Genomic DNA, 13301 nt, shown 5'->3' on the forward strand with positions numbered 1-13301 from the left:
GCACAAGAGTATTAGTATGTTCCCAGCACTTTGCACAGGTACACAATACATGGTGGGTGCTTGGAGATGTCAGAATAAAAGGATAGTTTTTAAAAACAAGAATTATTAATTGAAAGGCAGAGAGAAGCTGTTAAACAGAGGAAAAGGTCTTTCATAGATTCACCCCTCAAATGCCTGCAACATCTGGGGTTGGGTCAGACCAAAGCCAGGAGGCTAGAACTCAATCTGGGCCTCCCACGTGGTTGGCAGAAACCCAAGAATTTAAGCCATCATATGCTGCCTCCCAGAGTGCACATTACCAGGAAGCTGGAAGTAGAAGCGGAGCTGGGACTCAAACCTAGGCACTCAGATACTCATATACTAATACTCAGATACGGGTGTTCCAGGTAATGTCTCTTTTTTAAATTTTTTTTATTTTTAACTTTTATTTAATGAATATAAATTTCCAAAGTACAGCATATGGATTACAATGGCTTCCCCCGGCCCATAAATTTCCCTCCAACCCGCAACCCTCCCCTTTCCCGCTCCCTCTCCCCTTCCATTCAAATCAAGATTCATTTTCAATTCTCTTAATATATAGAAGATCAGTTTAGTATATATTAACTAAAGATTTCAACAGTATGCCTCAACATGGTAACACAAAGTGAAAAATACTGTTGGAGTACTAGTTGTAGCATTAAATCACAATGTACAGCACATTAAGGACAGAGATCCTATATGATATTTTTAAAAAATTGATTAATTTTCTATCCAATTTCCAATTTTTTTAAACTTTTATTTAATGAATATAAATTTCCAAAGTACAGCTTATGGATTACAATGGCTTTCCCCTCCCATAACTTCCCTCCCACCCGCAACCCTCCCCTTTCCCGCTCCCTCTCCCCTTCCATTCACATCAAGATTCATTTTCAATTCTCTTTATATACAGAAGATCAATTTAGTATACATTAAGTAAAGATTTCAACAGTTTGCACCCACACAGAAACACAAAGTGAAACATACTGTTTGAGTACTAGTTATAGCATTAAATCACAATGTATAGCACATTAAGGACAGAGATCCCACATGAGGAGCAAGTGCACAGTAACCCCTGTTGTTGACCCAATAAATTGACACTCTAGTTTATGGCACCAGTAACCACCCTAGGCTGTCGTCATGAGTTGCCAAGGCTATGGAAGCCTTTCAAGTTTGCCGACTCTGATCATATTTAGACAAGGTCATAAAAGACAGGGTGAGGATAGTAACCAATGATCCTAAGAATGGCATTAACCAGGTCTGAACAATTATACAGCTTTAAATGGGGAAGAGGACCATCAGTACACACAGGTTGGGAGTAGAGCCATTGGTGGTAGAGTAGAGGTTATGACTACAAAGGAATGAGGCCCAAGTACGCTAGACAGGGTCTAGAACAAAGGACAGAGTCATTATTAGAGGAGCTAAGAAAGGTGCTGTCTAAGCTACAATTAAGTTTTCTGATTGAGAGGCAAATAGAACCTGAGAGAAGGGGCTTGCTAATAATCTGGTGGGCTTTAGGCCTTGTGAGTTAAGAGGCCCAGACCTATCTATCTCTTCACATGGGGTACATCCTAAGGGAGGTGTGATCCTCCTAGGGGAAGGCACTCTGTTGACTTTCATTACTTGGCTGGCCTGGGAGGAGAGCTGGCCAGGTAAAGGCAGGGGGCATCTCTAAGAAGAAATTTACAGTTCTGCCTTCAATGTTGCTGACCCTACTTGGCCGTCCCCTCAGCTGCGGTGGTCACTTTGGAAGTTGGGCTGAGTGAAGGGCTTTTCAGCTTAGAGCCAATAAGATCTGTGGCTCTGACCTGGGCATCCTTCGACTCCAGGGCAGGTCCATTTCCAGTGATGCAACTCTTGGCAGAGCTGCCAGGGCTCTTCACAAGCTGACTTCTGCTGAAGCCCAGGCTTACCACACTGAAAGCCAGTGCAGTGGACTGGCCTGCTGGGTCTCCTTGAGGGCAGATCACTGTACAGATCAGCCATTAATAGGCCTGCCACCCATTGTTTCTGATGCCTAGCTTTCTTTTCCTCCTGGTTTTTGTTAAAGCAGACCAGAGGCTGCAAGTCAAGGGAGTGCCCAAGTCCCATCTCTAATCTTCAGTGGCCTAAACTACAAGTCTGTAGTCACAGGCATGTCCTGTAGTAGTTTTTCTAAGGTAGACAATGCCCATGAGGAAAATTATATTCTCACTTAAAAACTTTCTTTCCCTTTTGTCTGAAAGGGAGGTTTTTTTCTACTTACTGTTTACTTTGCTGATGGCAAAGTGAATCTAGCTATGAGATTATAATTTAAGCTTTTATTTTGGCTATGCTATTACAGAAAAATGTTAGCCATCTCTTTTATAAGGTCTAAAGATTAAATTGTGCGTCCTACAGATTCCTTCATAATAGAATTAGTTTCCTACCTTGAGGAGAATAGAGAAATGAAAGAACAAGTTGGGCTTAGAATAGAGAAATGAGGGAGCAAGTCCTAGATCGCTTGCTGACAATAGCAATGTCACATGAAAACTTAGCAAACAGTTTCAACCATTAGATAACAACTTAAGAAAACATTTACCAGAAGGTCCAGTGCCTTCTATAAATTTTAAGAATCATGTATTTGGAAACACCTCTTAAATATCTAACATGGTGTAGTTTGTTTAACCAGTAAACTTAAGCACAACCATATAAAATGTTTTTAGTTTCTTTCTACCAACAAGTATAAAACACATGATGCAGAGATTCAGGTCACACGAATTAAAACGTATCTTTGATTGATTTTAGCAGCTTAAATTTATGGACAATCTTATCTATAAGCCAATTAAAATAAAACTCTTAATAAAATTTCCCATGTGGACATACAACATGTACACACATATAACCTAACATAATAGACCAATATAGCAATTTTAATAATAGCTTTTAAAATCTTTAACTCTTTTTGTAAATTGCCAGTTGATTTGAATTGCTTTTTGTTTTTAGGAACCTCAGTTAACCATACTTTCTCTCAGTTGGTACTGTTAACACATTATTGGTTTCATCTGTTTACAGAGCCATCCCAAAGTACTGAATACTATAGAGGTGGCTGGAAAAAGTCCATAGGAACCTATAGGAGGACAGCTAAACCCAGAACCAACAACGCTTTAGTTTTATGAGCAGCACATCATATATAACTGTGGATGACAAAAGACTTTAAGTCGCCATGTTTAAAATTATACACTCATGAACCAACAAGAGACACTTGCTTACTTCACAGTATTTTTGAAAGCACGTGTAGGATTTTACAAGTATTTAACCCTTTAGGCCTCTGGGGCTTTCTCATTAAGATAACTATCATGTTTAGTAACACAAGATCATTAGACTTTTTAATTCTCAAACATTTGTATTAATAGCATTTTCCATTCTAGAAACTTAAAATTTAGTACCACGTCACATCTTGACAGTACTTCTAATATAATGCAAATAGCCTGATTAGTTGGTGTCTCTATAAGATGAGAGACATAGGTCCTTCGATTTTTTCAGTTGGGCCCAAACTGGAAAAACCAAGTCCAGGATTTACTGGAAATTTTAGAGTCCAGATTTTGAAACTTTGATTTTTTGAATGCCTGTCAAGAATGCCAAGAAGGCTCAAAATCCAAAATATCTGGTTGAAATAAGATTCCTTAAAATCATGACATACCATAGACCAAATTTGATCATTGTTACAAGGTGATTATTCAAATCTTTGAAAATAAGCACATATTTAAATAACCCATAGCTCTTAATAAAAATTCAGCTGTTTTTGAACAATGAGAATTTAACAGACATCAAGAGAACATAATAGATTACTTTAACACATTGCTTTCACAGAGCATCAGAGTTTAATTCTATGTCAAAGAGAAATTGAGCTTCCTGTGATCTTTTGCTGTGAGGTTTCCTTCCTTTACCTTCTTTCATATTGGTGACCGTGTTTCTGTGTTTCTGTGTGTAACATATCTTTAAGCATGTTTTGCAGGGCAGGATGAGTGGCAACAAATTCTTTCAGTTTCTGTTTGCTATGAAAAGTCTTAATTTCACCTTCATTCACAAATGAGAGCTTTGCAGGATATACTATTCTGGGCTGGCAGTTTTTCTCTCTTAGTACCTGGGCTATGTCTCGCCATTCCCTTCTAGCTTGTAGGGTTTCTGCTGAAAAGTCTGCTGTGAGTCTAATTGGAGATCCTCTGAGAGTGAGCTGATGTTTCTCTCTTGCACATTTTAGAATGTTTTCTTTATGTTTCACTGTGGTGAGTTTGATTACAACCTGTCGTGGTGAGGATCTCTTTTGATCATGTTTATTAGGGGTTCTATAAGCTTCCTGTACTAAGATGCCTCTGTCCTTCTCCAAACCTGGGAAATTTTCTGCTAGTATCTCACTGAAAAGGCCTTCTAATCCTTTCTCCCTCCCCAGGCCTTCAGGAACTCCTAGAACCCAAATGTTAGGTTTTTAATAGTATCCTGTAGATTCCGAACAATATTTTTTAGATTTTTATTTTCCTCTTCTTTTCTTTGGTTTGACTGTATACTTTCCTGTGCTCTGTCTTCTAAGTCCGATAGTCTCTCTTTTGCTTCACCCATTCTGTTTTTAAGGCCATCTAATGTGTTTGCCATTTAATCTATTGAATTCTTCATTTCATTATGATTTCTCATCACTATCACAGTTTCTTGTTCTACTAGTTGTTTCATTTCATTTTGATTCCTGCTTGATATTTCATTTTCACGAGAGAGATTTTCTATCTTGTCCATTAAGGATTCTGTAGTTCAAGAATTTGTTTTTGAGAACTCTTAATGTTCTTATCAATTTTTTGAGATCCGCTTCTTGCATTTCTTCAATCTCATCATCCTCATAATCTTGAATTGGGGTGTCTTTTTCATTTGGGGGCGTCATAGTGTCTTCCTTGTTCTTGTTACTTTGGTTTTTGCGTTTGTTGTTTGGCATGTTGGAGATATTTGGTTTCTTCACTGTGGTCCTTCCTTCCTTCCTTCCTTCCTTCCTTCCTTCCTTCCTTCCTTCCTTCCTTCCTTCCTTCCTTCCTTCCTTGCTTCATAGTGAGAGAGACAGAGAGAAAGGTCTTCCTTTTTGCCGTTGGTTCACCCTCCAATGGTCGTTGCGGCCGGCGCATCGCGCTGATCTGAAGCCAGGAACCAGGTGCTTCTCCTGGTCTCCCATGCGGGTGCAGGGCCCAAGGACTTGGGCCATCCTCCACTGCCTTCCCGGGCCATAGCAGAGAGCTGGCCTGGAAGAGGGGCAACTGGGATAGAATCCGGCGCCCCAACCGGGACTAGAACCTGGTGTGCCGGCGCCGCAAGGCGGAGGATTAGCCTGTTTAGCCACGGCGCCGGCCGATGTTTTTTCTTGTTATTCTATGGCTCTATATTAAGTGGACTGTCTGCTTTTGATGGAGCCTTAGAGGCTTGAGATGAGTGTGGCCTGAGAGCTCTGTTGGTTCCTCAGGGTTGAGGGTGTGCCAAAGGTGACACTCCCAGGTTAGGAGTGGTAAATCTCTCTCTCTGTCTTTTTTTTTTTTTTATTCAAAAGGGAAGTAATTCCACACAGCTGAACGTAATTGGAGGTAGTTAGCAGGCAAATGATATACCCACAGGAGCCAGAGATTGGAAGCTCTTTCCCAAGGACCACACAGGGAATCTCTGCTGCCCTCAGTGTGGGCTCCACTTCTCCTGCAGTCTCCCACTGGGTTGCCAAGTGAGATCCTAAGCTTCTGTTATTTCACCCCCCAGAGTCAGGTTTTTCTGCTAGGCTCAGGGCCGGTGCAGACCTGAGGTCGCCCTGCTTATGACGTATGTCCAAAATGGCACCTGCTCTGTCTTGCTCGCCTTTGAGAGGTGAGCGGAGAGAGAGAAACTCGTGTTGGTATTGGTCACTTTTTTTATTTTTTTCCTCTCTCTCTTCTAGTTAGCCTGGTGAACTTTTCCCCACGGGGTTTCAAGCCTCGTTCCCTCTAGTCTCCTCTTTCCGCTTTCCTGCTGGTGTCTCGGACTATTGAGGTTCGGCTCACCTCGCGTTCCAGCGCTGGTGTGTTGAGTCTGCCGCTGGTGTCCCGAACTTGGGCTCCCATGCTCTCCACGCAGGTCCACTGTGTATCACCTGTTCTGGAAGAGTTTCCTCTGCTGTTTCTTCCCCTACTCTTCCTTGAACCTGCAGTATCTCCACTTTTATTAAACTGTCTCTTCCTGGACTATCAGTGTGCTCCCTTCCTATTCCACCATCTTGCCCTCCAGGTAATGTCTTAACTGCCGTGCCAAATACTTGCCCCACAAGGATGGCTTTGTGTAGGATTTTCTTTCTCTCCTGTTGCCCTTCCCTCTAGTTTCTCAGCCTGCTATTTGTTAATTTCTTCATCCGTTTGTTCATTCAACATAAATTTATTCAATCTGGACTGCTGTGAGGGCCAGTTGTAGGGAATGTAGTGAAGGGAAGGCTTCCATTGAAGCACAGTCAGGTCTTTCTTTCCTCTTTAGTACCTTTTTTTGTCTTTTGTTTTGAAAAATAGATTTCCAAGGTACTATCAATACCAACATCATCCTCCTGAAAATTGCCTACTTCCACCTGCTTTGGTGGGAACAAATGGCTCCACCAAGTGGTTTTCCTTATGACAAAGAAGGGTTGTAGAGAATTGGAAGACTCTTCAGTTCAGTGGCTGTCCCAGTAATCGATCTCCATAGGATGAGCGGAGTAGGGTCATGGGAAGCACAGCTGACCTTGCTTGGATTTGTTTCCTGTAATTATAGGTCTGTCTTCAGGCTCTAGGTTCCCAAGGCATTGATGTTTCCAGAGGATTCTCATGGACACCAAACCTTCGCTGCAGCCCAGCCTTCAGCTTGCTGCTGCTATTGAATGGACCCCATGTTAATCCTTTTTCATTACTGCATGAGGAAAAGGTTTATTTAGGTTACAGTTCTGGAGGTTGAAGAGTGTAACACATCAGCAAGGCTCTGGTGAGGTTCTCCTGGCAATGGCATCAAATTGTCAGGTGTCCGTGGGAAAGGCAGAGACCACATTGTGAGACAGGAAGCAGACAGACACTGGGTTCCTATGCATCAATTCATTCTGATGCCCTTCCAGTAGGCTTCACCTCTTAAATATCGTAATTCTGGGGACCAACACACGAACCTTCTGGGGGACACAAGCTATATTCAAATGGTAGTGGTGCCTCACTTTATCTGAAGGGTGAAAAAATGGCACTTATGGAGAGCCTTTCAGAGTGTTTCAGGAGCCTGGGTATTGGGAATCCCAGAAAATCTGGGCCCAGCAAATAAGAGATTCATCATAGCTGTGTGCTTTATGCTTCCTCATTCCATGGCTCTGCCTGGGCCTGGCCTTATTGAAAGCCTGTTGAGGTTGCCTTCACCTGAGAAGTCTGTGAGCAGGAGCGTGGGGAAGGGAGGTCTTTAGTAAAACAAATTGACAACAGTTGATGAGGAAGGGTAGGTGGGGAAGGAGAGGGAGGCATTGAGAGCTTCTAAGTTTCTGGTTTGTGCAGTAGGAGGTAGGCGATTCTAGCAAGGGTTGAGCATGTGGTAGGATGAGCAGGAGCTCAGCTTTGGCCTTACTGAGTGTGAAACACACAAGAGGAGAATTTAGTAGGCATATCCCTTAGGGTGATGTGGCACCAACACCATACCTAGAGTCTCAGGCTGCTTTCCTATTCAAGTTATCCACTTAGCCCACAGAGGGGAGATCCACCGTGGATGGGAAAGATAGTTCAACTCTGGATTCTCTTTGAGGGCTCCTTGTGTTTACAGAAACAAAAGGTGGGGTCAGCGCTGTGGTGCAGCTGTTTAACACCCTGGCCTGAAGTTCCTGCATCCCATATGGGTGCTGGTTCGAGACCCGGCTACTCCACTTCCAATCCAGCTCTCTGCTATGGCCTGGGAAAGCAGTAGAAGGTGGTCCAAGTCCTTGGGCCCCTGCACCCATGTGGGAGACCCAGAAGGAGCTCCTGGCTCCTGGCTTCAGGTAGGCGCAGCTCCAGCCTTTGCGGCCAGTTGGGGAGTAAACCAGTGGATGGAAGACCTCTCTCTCTCTCTCTGCCTCTCCTCTCTCTGTGTAACTCTGACTTTCAAATAAATAAATAAATCTTTAAAAAAAAAAAAAAGGTAAGAGTTGGCAAGGGCTAACAAACTACTGAATGGCAAGGCAAAGGGATGAGTTCATGAGAGTCCATAAACCATGGTTACATTCTGAGCCATGTAGCAGGCTTACAGATTTCTTTCTGTCCTAAGTTCCCCTCTCACCACAGGACAGTTCTGAAAATGAGACAGATTCCAGTGGTTTGCTAGGATAGTACAATGATCCGTGCCTCTGAAACTATTCATCTCACTTAAAGTTATTCTGTATCATGATGGTATTCCCCCTCCCCTATAGCCCTTTGCTCCAGCATACATTTGTTGAAATAAGTGCATGTTTCTAGTTTCACATTGCATGCCTTCTAAAAGCACTCTTGCCTCTGCCTAGGATGCCTTTCTTACTGTTTTTGTTTGGCTAACTCCTTTTCCTCTTAATCTTCAAAGCTCACTTCCTCCAGGAAGTCCTCCCTGACCTCATTCTCCTTGTGCAGGTGTTTGTTCTCTCCTGTCACAGAGCCGTCTCTTGACACAGCTCTTTCAACCCAGTACTCTCTGTACTGCTGATTTAGTCCTCTCTCTCCTGTCTGGAAGCTCTTGGAAGACAAGACCTTGTTTACCTGTTCTTTGTATCCCTAGCACCTGGTGCATATCTGAGATGCAGCATGTCTCAACAAATGAATATTGAGGGATGAATAATCTTCCAGTTAAATGTGTTGGGAGTAGCAACTGAATGAATATTCCATAGTGGTCTTCAGAGATCTTAATCTTTTCTTTGTGCACAGACTTTTGCCCTTTTGGTAGGATCTTCTCTATGGGAGAGTGAAGTCTTTGCAAAAATATATATTTTTTTCCAGATTGATATGACTGTTAACTGCTCATCTTCAGTTTAAATGGCTTTGGTGTGGGTGGAACCACAGGTAGTAAGTGAACAGCACGTCAGGGCTGCGTGGGCACAGCGATCTTGTGTTTTTCTGGATGCTTTCCATGTTTTCGTGAGCGGCAACCCAAACATCTGGCTTTTCTGGAACCAGGGCTCACAGCTCTCTGTTTATGGAGGTGGTTGCCACTGAGGGTGTGAGTCTGTCATGTTAACCAGGCTTCTGCTGCCCAGTGTTTTCTCGTGGTCTTAGCAGTGGCTGCAGTGTCTTAGGGAGAGCTGTCACAAGAGGAGTCTCTGAGCAGTGAGAGTCATCATAGAAGAATTGGAAAGAATTGCCTTTTGCTTTGCAGAAGGGCAAGGCCATGAGGCAAAACACAGGAATGTGCAGGAAAGGAGGGGCTGAGTAAATGAGGTGGTGGTTCTGTGAAGGAACTAGAGTGAACTGCTCCCTGCAGTGAGAGTGAGCAAGGGGGGGCCACTTGGCATCACTCGCACCCTTGTTGCTCTTAAACCCATATTGTTATTTGTGACCCAGTGGGATTGGGTTCAGCGCATCTGCTACCCTAAATGTAAGCTCCAGATGCTTACTGATGGTTGGCTGAGCGTGCTCAGGCTGGAGGCAGTGAGGTAGACGGTGTCCAGGATATGTTTACCTAGGCAGGTAGCTGGCATGTTATTCCCTTTCAGCAAATCTGGTTTGGTGGGAAGGCTAGCTGGCAAGCTGTCCCCTTGGAGCCTGCTGTGGTGGGAGAGACTTTCTGGGGTCCTACTGGCATCTCCATCACAAGCTCACTCACTGGAACCCAGAGTCCCTTTGCAAGTTCCAGCCCAGGATGCTGCTGTTGGCCGAGCTGTACCCCTGTCAGTTGCAGGCTAGTGACTCCTGGCAGGCTGGGATTTGGTTGGTGGCGTCTTGCAGGGCTCCATGACCCCACCTGCTGTCACAAATTCTGTTGTGTATCCCTCGTACACAAGTTTGAATGTTTCGTGATATACCACTCTGCAGAAGAAAAGATACCAGATGGGAAAAGTAACTCTCTGGGGTTTATGTGTGCTTTTTTTTTTTTTTAAATACACTGAAAACATAAATTGTAGCCCGATTTGGCACTTTTCCATGCTCAGAATGTGTTTATTTGTCATGTTCTTGCTGCCCTATTGAGACTAGCAGAGCTGTGAAGAGAAACCACGTCATTAGTAGACTCTAGAAGAAAACCAGGGCTCTCCTGGTACCTCTCAGGGGTCTGAGCCCCTCCTCTTCCACAGCCAGCCAGGCCTGGGAACCACTCCCCAGGGCATTGTGCTCTGTGTCAGTGTCCAAGTATCTTAAGAAACTTAATTAAGCAACTAATAGACTAGGGGTGTTTAAAGTTAAAGTGTGATTTTGTTGACTTTAAACACAGTTATTTAAATATCAGTTAATTAGTGCTTTTTAATATTGCTTCTTGAACTCAAGTTTGGTTACTGCAGTTGACATAGATACTTGACAAACCCAAGTTCAGTGTGGAGGCGTGGGGCACAGTTGGATGTGGACTTGGAGGAGGGGAAGAGAACACATAATTTACAGCTGCTGAAATAATTCAGCTGTTTCCTTTGCTGATTGCTCTCCTCTTTACTGCTGATGCAGTGAATTGTTAATGGAATGGGTTCTTGCTGTGCCAATCAGGGTTGGGATGAGGCCATTTTGATTGTTGGTAGTAAACTCTGAGATTGGGAAGAACACGTTGAGTTTGAAACTAATGCCGCATTCCCCCTCAATCTCAGCATAGGATCTAAATATTGGGGTCAGTTGTGATATGAGGGCTGCATGCTGTTGGGTGAAGGTAGACACTGAGCTCTGTAATATTGTTGACTGAATAAAGAGAGATGCAGGGAGATGAGAGTCTTCGGGTTCAGCTTACAGAGCTGCTGGCACAGTGACTTGTCCACAGATAGAACAGGCACCGCTGCTGTGTGTGTGTGTGTTGGGGGGGTGACTGCCCTTTGGAAGGTCTCCGTGCCTGAAAAAAGCTGGCCTACATGCCTACCAGGCCAAGTATCACTACTCTGGTCTGCTCACTTGTTCATCTCAACTCCATCATTCATTCACTTAGTTGTTCATCAGCCATGCTTTGAGTGCTCACTCTGGGTTGGATCCAGCCCTAGCTAGGGACAGAACAGTAAATGAAGTAAGAACCCTACCTCAGGGATTTCATATTTACCGTGCAGTTTGTTGGATCTTGGGATAGCTGTACAGAGAATTATGGGAGTACATGAAAGACCAATAGACTATGTCAGATAAAATCCAACAGCATATGAAAGTGATAATCTGGCCAAGTTGGGCTTATCCTAAGAATTCGAGGGTGGTTTAACATTAGAAAATGTACATCTAAAATGTGCCATGTTGACAGGGTAGAGGTAAAATATATGGTCATCTCAATAGATAGAGAAAGCACACTTGAGAAAATTTAACACCTATTTATGATAAAGCCTATTCTTTACCTTGATAAAAAACTTTCTGTCAAAAGGTACTGAGGCCGGCGCCGTGGCTTAACAGGCTAATCCTCCGCCTTGTGGTGCCGGCACACCGGATTCTAGTCCCAGTTGGGGTGCCGGATTCTATCCCGGTTGCCCCTCTTCCAGGCCAGCTCTCTGCTATGGCCCGGGAAGGCAGTGGAGGATGGCCCAAGTCCTTGGACCCTGCACCCACATGGGAGACCAGGAGAAACACCTGGCTCCTGGCTTTGGATCAGCACGATGCACTGGCCACAGCGGCCATTGGAGGGTGAACCAACGGCAAAAAGGAAGACCTTTCTCTCTGTCTCTCTCTCTCTCACTATCCACTCTGCCTGTCAAAAAAAAAAAAAAAAAAAAAAAAGGTACTGAAATATTTTTTTATTTTTTAAAATTTTAGAAGAGAGAATGGTACAGTGTGCCCATGTACTGGATGTCCAGCTTTGGCAATTACCAACCTATGAACAGTTTTAATATTTTAGTAATTTTTTCATGTATTAGAATAAATACAGCAAAAAGTTTGTCATTCTGACCATTTGTTGTTGTTGTTGGTTTTTTTTTTTTGGACAGGCAGAGTGGATAGTGAGAGAGAGAGACAGAGAGAAAGGTCTTCCTTTTTGCCGTTGGTTCACCCTCCAATGGCCGCTGCGGCCGGCGCATCGCACTGACCGAAGCCAGGAGCCAGGTGTTTCTCCTGGTCTCCCATGTGGGTGCAGGGTCCAAGGACTTGGGCCATCCTCCACTGCCTTCCCGGGCCATAGCAGAGAGCTGGCCTGGAAGAGGGGCAACCGGGATAGAATCCAGCGCCCCGACCGGGACTAGAACCTGGTGTGCCGGCGCCGCAAGGCGGAGGATTAGCCTGTTAAGCCACGGCGCCGGCCTGTTGTTGTTTTTTAAAAGATTATTTACCTGAGGCAGAATTAGAGAGAGGGAGGGAGAGACAGAGAGAGAGAGAGGTCTTCTAGCTGCTGATTCATTCCCCAAATGGCTGCAATGGCCCAAGCTGGGCCAGTCTGAAGCCAGGAGCTTCTTCCTGATCTCCCACGTGGGTTCAGGGACCCAAGCACTTGGGCCATTCTCTATTGCTTTCCCAGGCCATGGTGTGGAGCTTCATCGAAGTGGAGCAGCTGGGACACAAACTGGCACCCACATAGGATGCCAGTGCCACAGGTGGATGCTTAACCTACTACACTGCAGTGCTGACTCCCGTGACCATTTTTAAAGTATACAATCGTGTGGCATATATATGTTTAGTATTTCAACGTTGTGCAACTATCACTACTTTTTTTTAAAGATTTATTTAAAAATTTTTTTTGAAAGGCCAGGTGACACACAGAGGGAAAAGATTAAGAGTCTGTCCATCTGCTAGTTTATTCCCCAAATGACTACTATTGCTGGGGCTGGGCCAGGCCAAAGCAGGGAGCCCGGAACACCATCTGGCTCTCCCATATGGGTGGCAGGACCCTAGCACTTAGACCATTTTCCACTGCTTTCCCAGGCACATCAGCAGGAAGCTGTATCAGAAGTGGAGCTGTTGGGACTCGAACCTCTGCTCAGATATGGGATATTTAACTCACTGCACCACACTGTTGCCCCACTACTGTTTTTTTCTTTTTTAACCTCAACCAGAAACTCTGTACCCTCTGTACCCATTAAGCGATAATTTCCCATTACCTACTGTAACTGATTGCTTCTGGTGACTCCAGTCTGCTTTCTATCTATATGAATTTTCCTATTGTAGATATTTGATGTAAGTGGAATTATACAATATTTGCCCTTTTTATATCTGTCTTATTTCACTTAGCATAATAGTTTTTAGGGCTATCCA

General features: G+C 44.0%; 1 protein-coding gene across 3 annotated transcripts in view; it reads left to right on the forward strand.

The window, feature by feature from the left end:
• Positions 1–13301, forward strand: part of SIL1 (SIL1 nucleotide exchange factor) — a 315627-nt gene that overhangs the window by 104684 nt on the left and 197642 nt on the right. The window lies entirely within an intron of this gene.

Source organism: Lepus europaeus, chromosome 4, assembly GCF_033115175.1.
Source record: "Lepus europaeus isolate LE1 chromosome 4, mLepTim1.pri, whole genome shotgun sequence".
In the NCBI taxonomy this organism is placed as follows: Eukaryota; Metazoa; Chordata; class Mammalia; order Lagomorpha; family Leporidae; genus Lepus; species Lepus europaeus.